This window comes from Gymnoscopelus microlampas (assembly GCF_963454915.1).
Source record: "Gymnoscopelus microlampas genome assembly, chromosome: 4".
Classification (NCBI taxonomy): Eukaryota; Metazoa; Chordata; class Actinopteri; order Myctophiformes; family Myctophidae; genus Gymnoscopelus; species Gymnoscopelus microlampas.
This window is the reverse complement of record NC_139941.1, coordinates 52381986-52398117: the sequence shown is the minus strand read 5'-3', so window position 1 is coordinate 52398117 and position 16132 is coordinate 52381986. Positions and strand designations below refer to the sequence as shown.

Below are 16132 nucleotides of genomic sequence, written 5' to 3'. Positions count from 1 at the left end.
TAATTGCTCCAGATGAGCAGGTTGGTGCCTTGCATGGTTTCCTCCTCCATCGGTGTATGAATGTGTGTGTGAATGGGTGAATGTAATGAACAATCTATGTAAAGAGCTTTGGATAAAAGAGCTTTATAAATGCACCATTTAGCATTATTTACCTTTTACCATTTAGCCAAAGAAATGTAAAAATGACATGGATGCGTCCCGGTCTTAATGGGTTAATTAAGAACAATGTAATGGTGAAAGGTTCTACAGATGATATTCTGCTGACCGGCTGATAGGAGGGGGGTCATGGGGTCGTTGCTATGGTCACAGCATGGTGTCAGTGATACTGGACACCAAGTGTCCACGAGGCACCGAGTGCCGCACTATGAGCTTGATCTGCTGTTTTTTTTTTTTATCGTGAAAATCTTTCGATATATATTTTTTAAACATTTGTAACTCAAATATTATTGCTTTTGGGGGATTCTACAAATGTCTTCTAAATCGTAACAGTTGTATTTATTTTCTTTTACTTATGTTATTATATATCAGTGGTTTTTCAACTTTTTCAGGTCAAGGACCTCCCAAAATGAGAAGAAAAAAAACATCTGAAAATATTTTGTTCCAGGGACCCCCAGAAGCAAAGATTTGAGTTAAAATGTATTAAAAGATTTGCACACATTTTCAAAAAAGAAAATAGCAGATCTACAAGCTATGAGCATATTTGTTCAGTAACAGTGTTAAATAGCTCTATATTGTGATAGTAATCATTACTATAGAGTATTTATTCAGTAACAGTGTTAAATAGCTCTATATTGTGATAGTAATCATTACTATAGAGTATTTATTCAGTAACAGTGTTAAATAGCTCTATATTGTGATAGTAATCATTACTAGAGTGTTTGTTCAGTAACAGTGTTAAATAGCTCTATATTGTGAATGGGCACTCTCTCTTGATTGGCTGAAATTGGCAACCCACCTGCAGTGAAATGTAAGAGAACATGAGGCACAATGATGTTTTCTCATTCCTTTATTGATATTGTGACATTCCATTCAAACCAAGCAAATTAAAGCCAAAATCTAACATCTGAACTTCAAACCATTCATGATCAGGGGCCCAGATCCCAGGGGGGAAGGAACGGATAGAAACACAACAGTGGAGCTGAAAAACGGAAAGATAAATAATCACCTCAGACCACCCTAGAGGACCAGGTCCACCCATCACCTCAGACCACCCTAGAGGGTTTAGGTCCACCCATCACCTCAGACCACCCTAGAGGACCAGGTCCACCCATCACAGGGAAATAGTGATGTCATGATGATGTAACACATTAATTATCACACATTATAAATGATTACATAATAATAAATGACTTATGGTCAAGTATAAAATAATAAACCCTTTTTCACAAACATGGTTGACTGACTTCCATTCAGATGGATATTAATATTATATATGTTATGAAGAACTCTGATTGTGTGTTTGATCATTTATTCAATGTTTTAATATAGCGTAGAACTGAAATATTATGTTTGTGTTTTCTGAAGACAGAAACTATAAAAAGTAATTTGATGAACCGCCCACACTAATTGGGACTCCCTCTTCCTTTGGTGTGTCGCCCAGGTGGCGCCTAAACCCTGACCTTTAACCTCACATAAACTATATCTATGAACCTAACCTTAACCCTAAACCCTGACCTTTAACCTCACATAAACTATGTCTATAAACCTAACCATAAAATCACCTCAAAACCACGTCAACCTTTGCGTAACACTGGGAAAAGACAGTAATTATCGTTAGCCTTCGCTAGCCATTTAGCATTTTGAATTGTTTAAAGGACACATTAGTGAAAAAGGTTGATGATGTCATCATTGTGCTGCTGCTATGAGTATTTAAAAGCTGAATGGACACACATGTATTTCCTCCTTTCTCCACTAGGGAGCAGCGATGACTCTCTGCTTCTCTGAAAACACACCCAGGTGTTCTGTGAAAAGACAAAAAAAACAATAAGAATCAGAATGTATTAACTGTGTGAACATGTTAACAGAATAACCTTCCCTTATAATAGTAAATAATCATTCCCAAATTATTATTAATGTGTCATTAATAACTTGTTAAATGTTTGTTAATGGTTAATGATTTAATTATTTAAAACTATGAAAGGATAATAGATCATGAACAAGTAATTAATAAACTACTTGAAAACCTAACCTCCCAGCACCCTCCCTGCAACTACAGTAACCATCAAAGTAGAGACAACTCAGTCCATTCAACATTTGACCAATACTTTGTCAATAGTGTATCTTAGTAGGAAGGACAGCTCAGTTGGTAGAACACTCTCCTTTGGACCACAAGGTTCTGTCTTTGATCCTGCTAGTGATGGAATGATCAGTGTTTTAACTGTACTAAATCATTGGGTACAGATCATTGAAATGTTTATTTCAACCAAGAGGACCCCCCCCCCCCCCCCCCCCCCCATCTGATCACATTGTCATCAGTGATACAACAAATCATTTGATTATTAAATGTGATTATTAGATTCATTATTATAATAAATTAAGCAGAAGACACATGATAATGTGAATTCACACGACCGGCATGGTTCACCAGGCTAGTTTCACTTCTACACAAGCACGTTGTTTTGTGTATTTTTTTTGTAGTTTTATACACTTTTATACATAAACAAAAATAATAAAAGTTCAGTAAAAAGAAAGAGGAAGTGAACCTGGGTGTGTGGGAGGAGTCTAAAGATCATCATTGGTTGTCGGCACCAGAATACGACCTGATAGAAGAAGAAGAGAGACAGTTAAAACACACAAACAAATGAATTTGATGTACTGTATTGTGTGTATTTCTCCATAAAATGCAAAAATGTACACACAACATTCAGTCATCAGAAATAATGTGAACATTTGACTCATCTTTAGGACTAAATGTAACACTGATGTATTAAAGCTAAATGTGACAACATAGAACACACTTTGACCTCTAACTAGGTTGTCTAAACTGGTCTAAACCGGTTAAGGTTCAAAACCAATATAAACCAGTTTAGGTTGTGGCTTTACTTGTATGTTTGTTTGTGTGTTTGCATTTCTCTGAGGGTTCCACATGTCATGTGATCCACTGTTTATCTGACCTCATTTCTTCCACTGGTAGTAGATTAATTAATGAAACATGTTAATTAAACATGCTAATCACCTCGTTTCTTCCACTGGAAGTAGATGAATCCAGACAGGAACAAGACCAGACCCAGAACCAGACCTGATGCTCCCATGGCCACCTTGTTCTTCACTGACTCTGGCATGGAGAAATCTGACAATACAAATATTATATCTCATATCATATCATATCATATCATATTATTACAGTATATTAAAACACCTTGTTCTTCACAGACGCTGACATGGAGTCATCTGACAATAAGCTACAACAACCAAACACAATAAACAATAAACAGACGACACAGTCATTGTGAGTCTGTTCAGTAATAATGAGTCCAACCCTATTGGTCCAGTCCTTGAGGAGTTTGTCACCTGATGTGACATGTCCTTCTTAGAGCTAAATACATCCAAAACAAAGGATATGATGATAGATTTTAGAAGACATGAATCAACCTTTTACTATGATGATTATAAACCAGGCTGTGGAATGTGCAGAAAGTATCTTGGGACAGAGTCATAGACTCAGAACTGTGAGGCAGTTTGTAAAAAAAGAACATCAGCGCTTGTTCTGTCTTATAAAACTGTCTTGTTTTCACATTGATGAAACCATGATGACTCTTTGATCTGCTTTTATCAAATCAATCTGGTCTTTTATCTGTTTTTATCAAATCAATCTGGTCTTTGATCTGTTTTTATCAAATCAATCTGGTCTTATATCTGTTTTTATCAAATCAATCTGTTCTTTAATCTGTTTTCATCAAATCAATAAGCTCATAGCACGACACAGAGTGCCGCGCTATGAGCATGTAGATATGCTATTTTTGAAAAATCTTGAACATTTGTGCAAATGTTTGAATATAATTTACATATTTTATTTTTTAAACAACATTTTTAACTTAAACATTTTCTTCTTGAACAACATATTTTGATGGGGATCAGCGGCCCAAAACAATTTGGGGGTGCTTTACAAGAAAAAGTTTGAGCACCACTGATATTTTTTTTCAGAAAAATGAAGACATATGTTGAGAGACATTTGACAGTTACAAATGTTTGCTTTAAAAACATATATATTCAAAGATTTGCACAAATGTTCACGATTTTTCTAAAATAGCAGATACAAGCTCATAGTGCGGCACTCGGTGCCGCGCTATGAGCTTTTATATCTGCTATTTTGACAGTAGATTACACTAGATTACAGTAACTGACCCCAGTCCATCTTGATAGGCGCGGTCAGGCTGGGATGTTCCACCATGCATGTGATCTTCTCTCCTGATCTGTAATACACACACACACACACACACACACACACACACACACACACACACACACACACACACACACACACACACACACACACACACACACACACACACACACACACACACACACACACACACACACACTGGTAGTACCAGTAGAGGTGTCTATTAGGTGTGTATTTCTATGTATAGGTGTCTGTTAGGTGTGTACCTGGGTGTGTACTCCAGGTAGGAGTGGTACTGGTAGTACCAGTCTCCATCAGACAGCTCATCGGTAGAGGAGAGGCCAGAGGTCAAAGGTTCTTGACCTATCCACCAGGTCACCAGGATCACTTTAGGATAGAAGTCGTAGCTGCTGCACCTCAGCATGTGAGTGTGTTCACCACGACGAGGGGGAGTCTCTGACTTCAGTCTCACTTTGGGCTCCACTCCTAAAAAATATGATGATTATTATTATTGTTGTTATTATTATTATTATTATAACATTTATTATTATGTACCAGTCATAGGAACATGTCATTGTATATCATCCAAATTCGATCCAAATGATCCAGAAAGCCACAACACGCTTGGTCTTCAAACAGACAAAATGTTCCCATTTCCCGGCTCTCCCCCGTTCTCCTCTCCCTCCTTTGGCTCACAATTGCTGCCCTCACAGAGGTATGACACCCCCATATTTTCAACACTCTTCTGGGTCTCTAAAACTCACTGGTCAACGCTCCACACATCCTAAACTCTTCTCCCTTCTGGCTCCCAAACGGTGGAACAAACTGCCCATTGGAGTTAGAGCTGCAGACTCACTCCCAATCTACCACCATAATCTGCAGAATGTAGCAATAGACCTAGCCTTGAACTAGAACTATATTTCTGCAGTTTTTGTCGCATTCATAAGCCAAAAATGTGATGACCGGCGGTCTCTCCGATATGCAGGGCCGGACTTACCGTTGGGTTAGGGTGGGCAGCAGCCCATGGGCCTCCAACTGGGGGGGGGCTCCGATTTTTTGGTGAAAAAAAAACATTTTTTCTTTTTTTTTTAATGATCAAATTGTTTTTTTCTAACCCTAAAACCGAAATAAAAAAACTAACCCAATCCGCCCAAAACCGCGATCATTTTTCGCGCATGTGTCCCGCGAATGGAGGCCTCGAAAATGACTCTAGCCCATGGGCCTCAACTCCTACTATATAAATCCGGCACTACCAATAGGAGACTCAAAGAGTCTCCTTTGAGTCTCCTACCAGAGACATTAGCATCTTTCCAAATTAATCAATCAAATTATTGGCTCAGGAATGCGACAAAAAACAAAAAAATCTCCATGAATTCAAGGCTTCATGGGGTGTAATTGATAGAAAATAGGTCATTTTTGGGGTGAACTATCCCTTTAAGTGTTTAAACCATTAAGACCTGAGGCCGATTTTACTAATGTCTTCTAAATCCAGTTTTCTGAAAAACTATTGTTGCTTTATCAGTAGCTCTAAAACTTTTTCAGGTAAAGGACCACCTAAAATGCTGACGCCCATCTCAAAACACTTTGTTCCATGGACCCCCAGAAGCAAAGATTTGAGTTAAAAATGTTAGCTTGAAAATAATATAAATATATGAATTTACACACATTTTCTTGATTAAAAAAAATAGCAGACCTACAAGCTCATAGCGCGGCACCGAGTGCCGCGCTATGAGCTTGTAGATCTGCTATTTTTTAATAGCCAAAGTGTAAAGTAATGCTTTTTAGCTCAAATCAAAATTTGACACAGATGCTTCTTCAGATCTTAATGGGTTAAGAGGATCTGAAATGTTTGTCAGCAGATTAAGTCATGTTTTATAATCATTATCAGATCAATATTAACACCATTAATCATCTCTGAATAGAATCATGTGATTTCATGTTATAGTTTATGAGGTGATGAGTGTTGAGTGCTGCTCTGAGATCAGCTCACCTCTCTTGTTCAGAACAGAGGAGTAGACGATCTCAATGTTGTGTTTGCAGAATGCCTCTCGTTGTGCTCTTCTATAAGCCAGTTGTGTAGCATCTTTATTCATGCGTTCTGCGTTCTTCACACCAAACTCAGTGTATCCAACAAACTGATCTACTCTACTGTCCCACCTCATGATCTCATCACCATCGAAATTCATTGACTGTATGAGCTGTATGTCCTTCAGCTCACTGGAGTTAAACACACAGCGGGAAGCCACATAGAACACATATCCATCTGGAAACAGACAATTAAAAATGTCATCAATGTTCAGTTTTATTATCATCTGAATAATATCAACACAAGGCTAACTGCCCCCCATCGGCCCAATATGTCACTACATAAAGTCTAAAATAGGTTCAGGATGTGAAATATAGCATTAAAATGTTTTGAATGTATATTGAATATCTTAAATACAATGAGATTGAGCTACCAGTTAAGTTTTGTTTCTCTATGTGTCTGTCTGTCTGTCTGTCTGTCTGTCTGTCTGTCTGTCTGACCCCATCATGTATTTCCAGGATAACCCCTTTTTTATAACTACTATATATAGGCTATTTGAAAATAGAAGATCTGCAAGCTCGTAGCGCGGCACCGAGTGCCGCGCCACGAGCTTGTAGATCTGCTATGTTCAAACATTTTAGTACTTTTGGTACTTTAAGTAAATTTTGATGCAAATACTTTTGTACTTTTACTCAAGTCATTCTTGAATTCAGGACTTTTACTTGTAACAGAGTACTTCTAGATTGCAGCATTGATTATTTTACTTAAGTAAAACATTTGAGTACTTTTCCCATCAGTGACTCTAGTCAGCAAACAAGGTAAATAGTCACATATAGAGAGTAGAGAGAACAATGAAGAGCCTCAAAGAAACTATAGGATACCAGGTCAATCAATATTACAATTTTGGGGGGTCTCCAGTTCAAATAGGATTATTTTGGGGGGTCCCATCCAGTTGAAATATGATTTGGCCACACCCACAGATTCAAACCAACCCCCAAGGTGATAGGCCACGCCCACCCCCAGCCGACAGCAGATCTACAAGCTCATGAGCTTTTTTTGTATTGATCAATAAATGAAACAACCATAAAGTAACACACTCTACCATCCTTCAGTGGTGGAAAAAGTACTCAAATGTTTTACTTAAAAGTATCAAAAATTGCAATATAGAGAAATACTCTGTTACAATTAAACGTCCGGAATTCAAAATGAACTTGAGTAAAAGTACAAAAGTATTTGCATCAAAATATACTTAAAGTACAAAAAGTAAAAATACTCATTATACAAAATGTCCCATTTCAAGTCTTGAAATGTATACAAATCTTTTGAAAATAGCAGATCTACAAGCTCACAATGCATCAAATCGTGATTAGTGACGCATTGTGAGCTTGTAGATCGGCTATTTTCAAATGGCCTATAGGGCTGAAGTGGTTACTATATGTTTTGTAATAATAATCAAAATCTACAAAGTAACTAGTAACTAAAGTTTTCAAATAATTGTGTGGAGTAAAAGTACAATACTAAAAGTACAATACAAGTACATACTAATGCATAGATATGATAAAACAAATAATAATAAAGCACCTTGAGCACATATTCATGTTTACTAGAAATACATATTATTTAGAAAACATTTCACCATAAATGCTTAATATACATGTTTAAACATTTTCATTAATGTTAAATATATTCAACCGTTTTAGTTCATAACTATTGTGTTCATAGTATTCATGTACCTTTCACTGGTGGTTTCTTCAAGGCAGTGCGAATGGTGTCCAGGTTGTGTTTGCAGAGCGCCTGCTCATTCAAAGCTCCTTCATAAAACCCTGTGAAGGTCATATGATCTACAAACGGAGGCTGAGGCTCCACCACCTTCCCTTTGTTGAAGTCTGCGTACATCATCACTTCACCATCCAGTGCAAACATGTACTCTTTATATGGGTCTTTAACTGTGTCTGAACAGCCAAGGACATTAATCTCCTCATGGAACACTGGAAATAAAACAAAGATGACATTAAATTCAACAACAAACTTCTTCACAGTGACAATAACACATAATCATCATGTTAAACAATCATGTTTGCAGTGGTGGAAAAAGTATTCAAATGTTTTACTTAAGTAAAAGTATCAATACTGCAATTTAGAAGTACTCGGTTTCCAGTAAAAGTCCAGAATTAAAAATTTACTTGAGTAAAAGTACAAAAGTATTGCTTTAAAAATGTATTTAAAGTATCAAAGGTAAAAGCACTACAATATTTGAAAATAGCTGATCTACAAGCTCAACGCGTCGCGATTAGACGTGTTGTGAGTTTGTAGATATGCTATTTTCAAACAGCCTAGGTTTAAAATAGGACTAAAGTGGTTAATGTATTTTTTTATAATGTTATAATTTATATTTGCAAAGTAACTAGTAACTAAAGTTTTCAAATAATTGTAGTGGAGTAAAAGTACAATATTTGCCTGTGAGATGTAGTGGAGTAGAAGTAAAAGTACTGGAAATTGGAAATACTCCAGTAAAGATAAAGTATAAGTACCTCAAAATTGTACTTGAGTAAATGTAATTAGTTACTTTACACCACTGCTGTTTGGTTCTTATATGAAGTGAAAGGTTGGATATTAAAAGTAACTTCCTGTCAAACGTTTTATTCACTGAAACAGATTCAAAAGTTTTTTTTGTTTTGTATTTTATTATGAAAGTAATTCATACAGAATGATTTATTTCATGATGTCACAACAACAGTTCCTAACATCTGTTTTAATGTTTATGTATTTGGACCAACATTCAAGATCCAATACTGTATATACAGTTAGTAAGAGGTGTGTGTGTGTGTGTGTGTGTGTGTGTGTGTGTGTGTGTGTGTGTGTGTGTGTGTGTGTGTGTGTGTGTGTGTGTGTGTGTGTGTGTGTGTGTGTGTGTGCGTGCGTGCGTGCGTGCATGCGTGCGTGCGTGTCATTAGTTTGTATTGTGCATTGTTCATATGTGTCTTTATATAATAACAGTAGATATAAATGTATATATTATATAATAACATAAATATAATGTACTTACTTCCTGGGATCGCTTTGACATGAAGTACAGAGGAGAGGATGAGGAGGGTGGCTGTAATCTTTATCATCACTGATCAAAACTGAACTGAATTTAATACATGAGAATAAACAGATGAGAATAAACAGATGAGAATAAACAGATGAGAATAAACAGATGAGAATAAACAGATGAGAATAAACAGATGAGAAGAAACAGATCAGAATAAACAGATCAGAATAAACAGATGAGAATAAACAGATGAGAATAAACAGATGAGAATAAACAGATCAGAATAAACAGATGAGAATAAACAGATGAGAATAAACAGATCAGAATAAACAGATCAGAATAAACAGATCAGAATAAACAGATCAGAATAAACAGATCAGAATAAACAGATGAGAATAAACAGATGAGAATTAACAGATCAGAATAAACAGATGTTTACTGAAAGAGAAGTTCTGGAGTCTGAAAGAGAATGAAGGAGGACTCGTTCTATAGTTTAGAAGATTCAGCCAATCAGATTAAAGATATGATGTTACATCATCTGTGTCCAGTCAATGTTGACATCTTAGAGCGTCAGAGTAGTTAAAGTTACGTAGCACGCACGCACGCACGCACGCACGCACGCACGCACACACATACACACCCACACACACTTACCAACGGTGGAGGAAGACATCAACCTGCTCATAAGAAGTAGTTATGGGTTCAGTGCCTTGCTCAAGGACACTTCAATATGAAGCCAGGAGGAATCAGGGCTCAAACCGGGAACCTCTGTAAACTGAACTCACAGACGCTCCTCTAATCCAAGCCTCATTTATCTCACTGGTGAAACCATCACGTCATGTGATCAAAGTGGTACTTTACAAAGTGTGTGTGTGTGTGTGTGTGTGTGTGTGTGTGTGTGTGTGTGTGTGTGTGTGTGTGTGTGTGTGTGTGTGTGTGTGTGTGTGTGTGTGTGTGTGTGTGTGTGTGTGTGTGTTCAGCGTCGCTGGTAAAATGCTGTTCATGTTCATTAAACATCAGTCCAAGCCTCATTACATCTCACTGCTGAAACCATCAAATGCCTTTAAAAACACACTGGTCATGTGATCAAAGTGTCACATGAGAGGTGTGTGTGTGTGTGTGTGTGTGTGTGTGTGTGTGTGTGTGTGTGTGTGTGTGTGTGTGTGTGTGTGTGTGTGTGTGTGTGTGTGTGTGTGTGTGTGTGTGTGTGTGTGATTTCATTGTATGCTAATGTCTGTTTATATTGCAGTGTTTCGTTTTGTGTCATTACAGCACTTTGGTTGACATGGTCATGTTACATGTGCTATAAATAAAGTTTTGGTTGAGTTGGGTCGTTACATAATAATGAAGTAAAACAGTAATCAGTATTATTACTATCTGCCCATACTCGTTCCCCACAGAGGTCGTTAACGAGAATGATGTCCACACCTGTAACCGGCAACTCCGGCCGCACCCCCATGTCAACTTCTCCATTAACCAGCTCTGAAAGGAGAGACATTTCATGCACTGGAACAGGAACAACAAACATCCCCATTCCCTGAAACTAAATGCTCTCCCCTGCATCAGTTTCAGTTGTAAAAGGTAACACAGACTCTGGTACAAAATAGTCTAATGATCCACAGTCTGGTAGCACCCTCACTGGCACCTGTTTGTCACTTCCCATCACCCATAGACCCTTTAACAGACGACGTCACACTGATAAGAACCAGTATGCGCGCAACCACTATGCGCTCTATGAAACCCATTCTGTCAGGTCTCGCTAGGACGCGCCTCACTAGCCAACACACAAGAGGGGGTTGGGGTGTTACAAATGAATGGCAAGTACGCATCAACTGTCTTAGGCTTCAAGAGCGCCCTCTGCTGTCCTATAGGGCAAAGCCACTGGGCTGAGTGAGATGGCCAGTGCAGCTGGTTTAACCTATCTTTAGATTTAACCCATTAAGACTGGGAACGCATCTGTGTCATTTTAACATTTCTTTGGGCTATTCAAAAAATAGCAGATATACAAGCTCATAGCGCGGCACAGAGTGCCGCCCTATAAGCTTGTAGATCTGCAAAAAGAAATAAAAAAAAATGAATTCATACATTTTTAACTCAAATATTTTCTTCTGGGGGGTCCCTGGAACATTGACGTGAAAAAGTTTGAGAACCACTGATATTATAGCATCATATGAAACTGTTAGGATTTAAAAGACATTTGTAGAATCCTCCAGAAGAAAAGTTTGAGTTACAAATGTTTGCTTTAAAAAACATATTCAAAGATTTCCTCTAATTTCCTCAATTTTTCAGAAACAATAGCAGATCTACAAGCTCATAGAGCGGCACTCGATGCAGCGCTGTGAGCTTGCCTCCTCTAATAACGAGGCAAGCTCCATACTAGAGCTCCAATGAATTGAATTGCAGCGGTTAATGAGGTATCTAGGTTTCTATCTATGGTGGGGAGCCCCATATCAATGAGTTTACTTTTTTGTTAGGTGTAGTTATTTAATTGGGCTTGCTTTCTCATGTTTTTTAAACCAGTGGTTCCCACATTTTTTCTTGTCATAGACCCCCAGATTAATATGTATTTGTCCGCATAATCCCCCCCTAGACCCCCATCTGAAAATATGTGGTGACAGGAGATAGTCACCTTATTCCTGGCTTCTCTGGGGCGCCGCCATTGCCTCTTACAGGGGTGCTGCTTCATTCAACATCTGTTCACTTCCTCCCTAGTACAGGCTACTGCAGGTGTAATAGAGACACACAGGGACTAGTATAGACTACTGCAGGTGTAATAGAGACACACAGGGACTAGTATAGACTACTGCAGGTGTAATAGAGACACACAGGGACTAGTATAGACTACTGCCGGTGTGTAATAGTTAACACCTGTAGAACAATAGCGCAGGCATGTATGAATCTAAAATCCCCACCTAGCCATCAAGCCCTTGTAAACCTGCTCTGTATAGTTGGATGTGTAAACCTAATGTGACAATAAACCTGATTCTTCTTGTTTCTTGTTTCTTCTAATTATTTTTGTAGGGGCCATTTCATTTGATTTAATATTTTTTGACTAAATGAGGAAAATGGCACCATGGCTCCCTATTAATCAGGCCACAGCCGTGTGTAGCAGGACGCCAGAGGAGAAACAGATTTGTAAAGTTTCAAATGATAAAGGGGGCGGGGGCAAACAACGAAAACAAGAACAGGCTCCAGACTTGAACTGGAACTCCTTCCATACATCAACCTGTTCGAAATCAACCTGTTCGATCCACCAAGAGGCAACAAACAACAAACATCAAACAGTGAGTAACAAGACGCCCAAGTCCAAGTGTTGTGAGCGCGTTGAAAAGACGTATCCTGGCGTAGATAGGCATATTGGCCCTACAATTTAGTTTGATTGCTTTTACTGTAAAATGTATTTTACCTTCCTTATAAATTATAATGGCCCTCTATAACTAAAATGAAACATAAATAGCACCTTTCATGACATGAATGCAGCTCAAATGTCTAAAAATAATTAAACTGTTTAAGGTGGTTTTAATTGTCATGCTATAAATAAAGTAATTCAAGTAAAAACAAGTTGTGTGATTATTTTAAGTATAGCCTTTAAGTATAGTAAGCCAGCAATGTAGGGGTCCTTGGCATGAAAAAGGTTGAAAACCACTGGCATATATAACTTGGCTGGCTGATAGATCCCATTTTACTGCCATTATTTTAAATGATTTTAAGACAAATTGTCTGATTATTTTAAGTATAGCCTACTTATGTGTGGGTGTCAATGTGTTGGCTTTTATATAAAACTAAAATGAAAATAATGAATTAATAGAAACAAAAATAAAAACAACACAGCACCTGGGCTGACAACCTGTCCCTCATTGGGGCGATGGGGCTTCCATTGAACCCATTTCATTGGTGGGGCACGCTCCCATAGGCATGCAAATGTATCGGGCTTTGTTTTCACCTGGCAGGTATAGTATAAATTAGCAGAGAGAGTGGCTAGAACGCACTCATTATTATAATATACACAGCAAGATGACGAAGCCTCCTCCAGCCAAGAAGTCCAGATTCACACAGAAGACCCTTTTTTTCTCTGTGCCTGCCAGCCTCAGCAAGACCCCAGGACCTGCCGCCTCGGACGAGGCACCAAACGGCGTGAAGAAAAAAAAAACGGTGAAAAAGGAAGCAGGGCTGCGAAAGGAGCGCTACAACATTGAAACGCACCGGTGAAGCGTCCTTTTCTTCCGCGCAGCCCCCACCCCCATTAACAAAACGTTCCCGGGGGGCATCGAACCGGGTCCAAGCACCGGGCACCACGAAGGGCTAATCCGCCCCTGCATGCAGTATAGGGCATGGCAGTGGTGGACATTTTGTGGTGCCACAGATCGAAAACCCATTACATTTTCCTAATACAAATATTTACATCAATTATTGTAAGCCTGGAACCAAGCCATCCAGGCTCCTGGTGAATCATGACCATAAAACATTTGATTATTATATTTCATTATATTATACACTATATTTAATAAATACCTTTTTTTTTTGCGGTTTTCAAAAAAAATTTTGATCAAGACCAAACCTTATGCTATCCACGGACAACAGTTGACTTGTCTCTGTATTAAAATATATATATATATATATATACCAAAGACATACAGTATTTAGGCTTAAGAGCTTAAAGTGAGCTGAAGTGTATTTAAATGTTTGTCTTTTGTCACCGTCTGATCATGATTATACTAAATATATCATACAAATTAGAGGAGCACAATATAGTTTTTTTTCTCAATCTTTATAAAGATTGGCGCTAGAATTATGACATTATACATTATTGTATTGTATAAAACTGTCTGTCTGGTTGGAAATACCGTTGTTAGCCATGTTATGTGAATGACTTGGTTATCTTTTCCCCTTATAGTGCTGGCTTACAACAGCTTCTGAGGATTTGTTCCCAGTATGGTATTCATTTTAACATAACGTATAACGCCAAGAAAAGTAGCATTATGATGTAAAGAGGACACAACAGGCAGTATTTCCTCTCACAGAGGATCTCACAGATGATAGAGACATCCATAGACTGTGTTGCAAAGTGTACGCTCAGGCAAACATCTTAGTTAGGACATTGTATAAATGCTCTTCAGATGTTAAGGTTTCTTTGAAGTAACTATAGGATTAGTCATAGGGCTACTAGAGATGTGATTTAGAGGTGTAGTTGCATGTTGTTCCCACTGGAGGGCGCAATACACTTAATACACTCTATATATTCAGGAACTGCTTCCTGTTCTGTAAGCGTCACTTCCTGCCAGGTGGTTTTGTTTGGTTGCTGTGAAGAAGAACTTCTGGTATGAAAACACACAATAATCATTTATTATAGATAATTTACTGGTATGAAAACACAGAATAATCATCATTTATTGTACATTTCCATAATACATCAGAGCTAATGAGACATGCTCTTATTAGATTCCACAGACCAAAGAGAATTCTGTTTAGTGTTGTTGTGAAACCACTAGGCATTAGCCTGTTGCTAATGCTAACATAACATACTTTATTTGCTTGTTTGAGTCCAGATACTTGGACCAGTGGTTGTGTTAATGTTGTGTTAATGTTTTAAACGTACTTTAGTGTTCACACTGTATCGTTTTAGTGATGTTTATGAAGAGGTTTAATGCTAACCAAGATGCTAAGCTCTAAGCTAGTTAGCTAGACTTGGTTAGTGAGGCAGCAGCATAGTGAGGCATTAAAGGGTCATTCTGCTTATTTTGTGACATGAAAACCATTTGGTTTGAGTGTCTTCAGACACTAATGGTTTGTTTTAGCTACAAGTACCTGGATGGTTATACTTTACATATATTAAATACATTAGAGATGGTTATAATTGACATATATTAAATAAATTAGAGATACAAATTAATGGTTAAAAGGGGAATATATTAAAATGGAGTATTACAAGGTTGAGATTATTTTATAGTATATTTAAAAGTTAAATTATTCATTTGTAAATAATTCATGCATTTGCTATGTGTAATACTGACCATGATACTGACATACTGACTAAGATATTGACCATGATACTGACCTTAATACTGACATAATACTGATCATGATACTGACATAATACTGATCATGATACTGACCATAATGCTTACATGATACTGACCATGCCACTGACATAATACTGATCATGATACTGACATGATACTGACCATAATGCTTACATGATACTGACATGATACTGACCAGGACACTGACCATGACTATACATTATTCCATTGTATATGAAGTAGGCTACTATATCCTTTGTTAAGTTGTAAGATATTATGAAGAAGAAAATAAGTCAATGAGGTCTCATAAGAACAAAGAAAGAGAACAGAATAATTTACTATTCTGCTCTTTGTGCAGATTGTGTTTTTGACAACCCAGGGAGTGTGAATAGTACGATGGTGGAAGGGGTGTGGCCAGCCGTAGGACCCGCCCACAGAGGATATCTGACCTGCTTGATTCATCTATACAGGTAAGACCCTGAGTAGCAGTTCTCCACCTCCACCTCTGTCCTAGTAGTAGGACGTTTGTCTCTGTCAGAATGGCCGCTAGTCCAACTTACATTTGGAACCAAACACTGTAGAAAAAACATTGAACGTATTATTTCCAACTAAATTGGGGGATGCCCTTTCATTTGGTGATACTTTTGAGATCACCAGAATTCATGAACATGCGTTTAGATCAAGGTCAATGTACAAATTCACCCACAAAT

The 16132-nt window shown here is 37.8% G+C and overlaps 1 protein-coding gene and 1 long non-coding RNA gene across 2 annotated transcripts in view; one reads left to right on the top strand and one right to left on the bottom strand.

Moving 5' to 3' along the window:
• LOC311044531 (H-2 class II histocompatibility antigen, E-S beta chain-like) overlaps positions 1-9508 on the bottom strand; it is a 42529-nt gene extending 33021 nt beyond the window's left edge. The window contains exon 1 of the mRNA XM_084056187.1: positions 9415-9508. The gene's annotated coding sequence lies outside the window, so the exon portion shown is untranslated. The remainder of the gene's footprint in view (positions 1-9414) is intronic.
• LOC311044533 overlaps positions 1160-16132 on the top strand; it is a 49059-nt gene continuing 34086 nt past the window's right edge. The window contains exon 1 of the long non-coding RNA XR_014600705.1: positions 1160-1261. This is a non-coding gene — a long non-coding RNA (uncharacterized lncRNA). The remainder of the gene's footprint in view (positions 1262-16132) is intronic.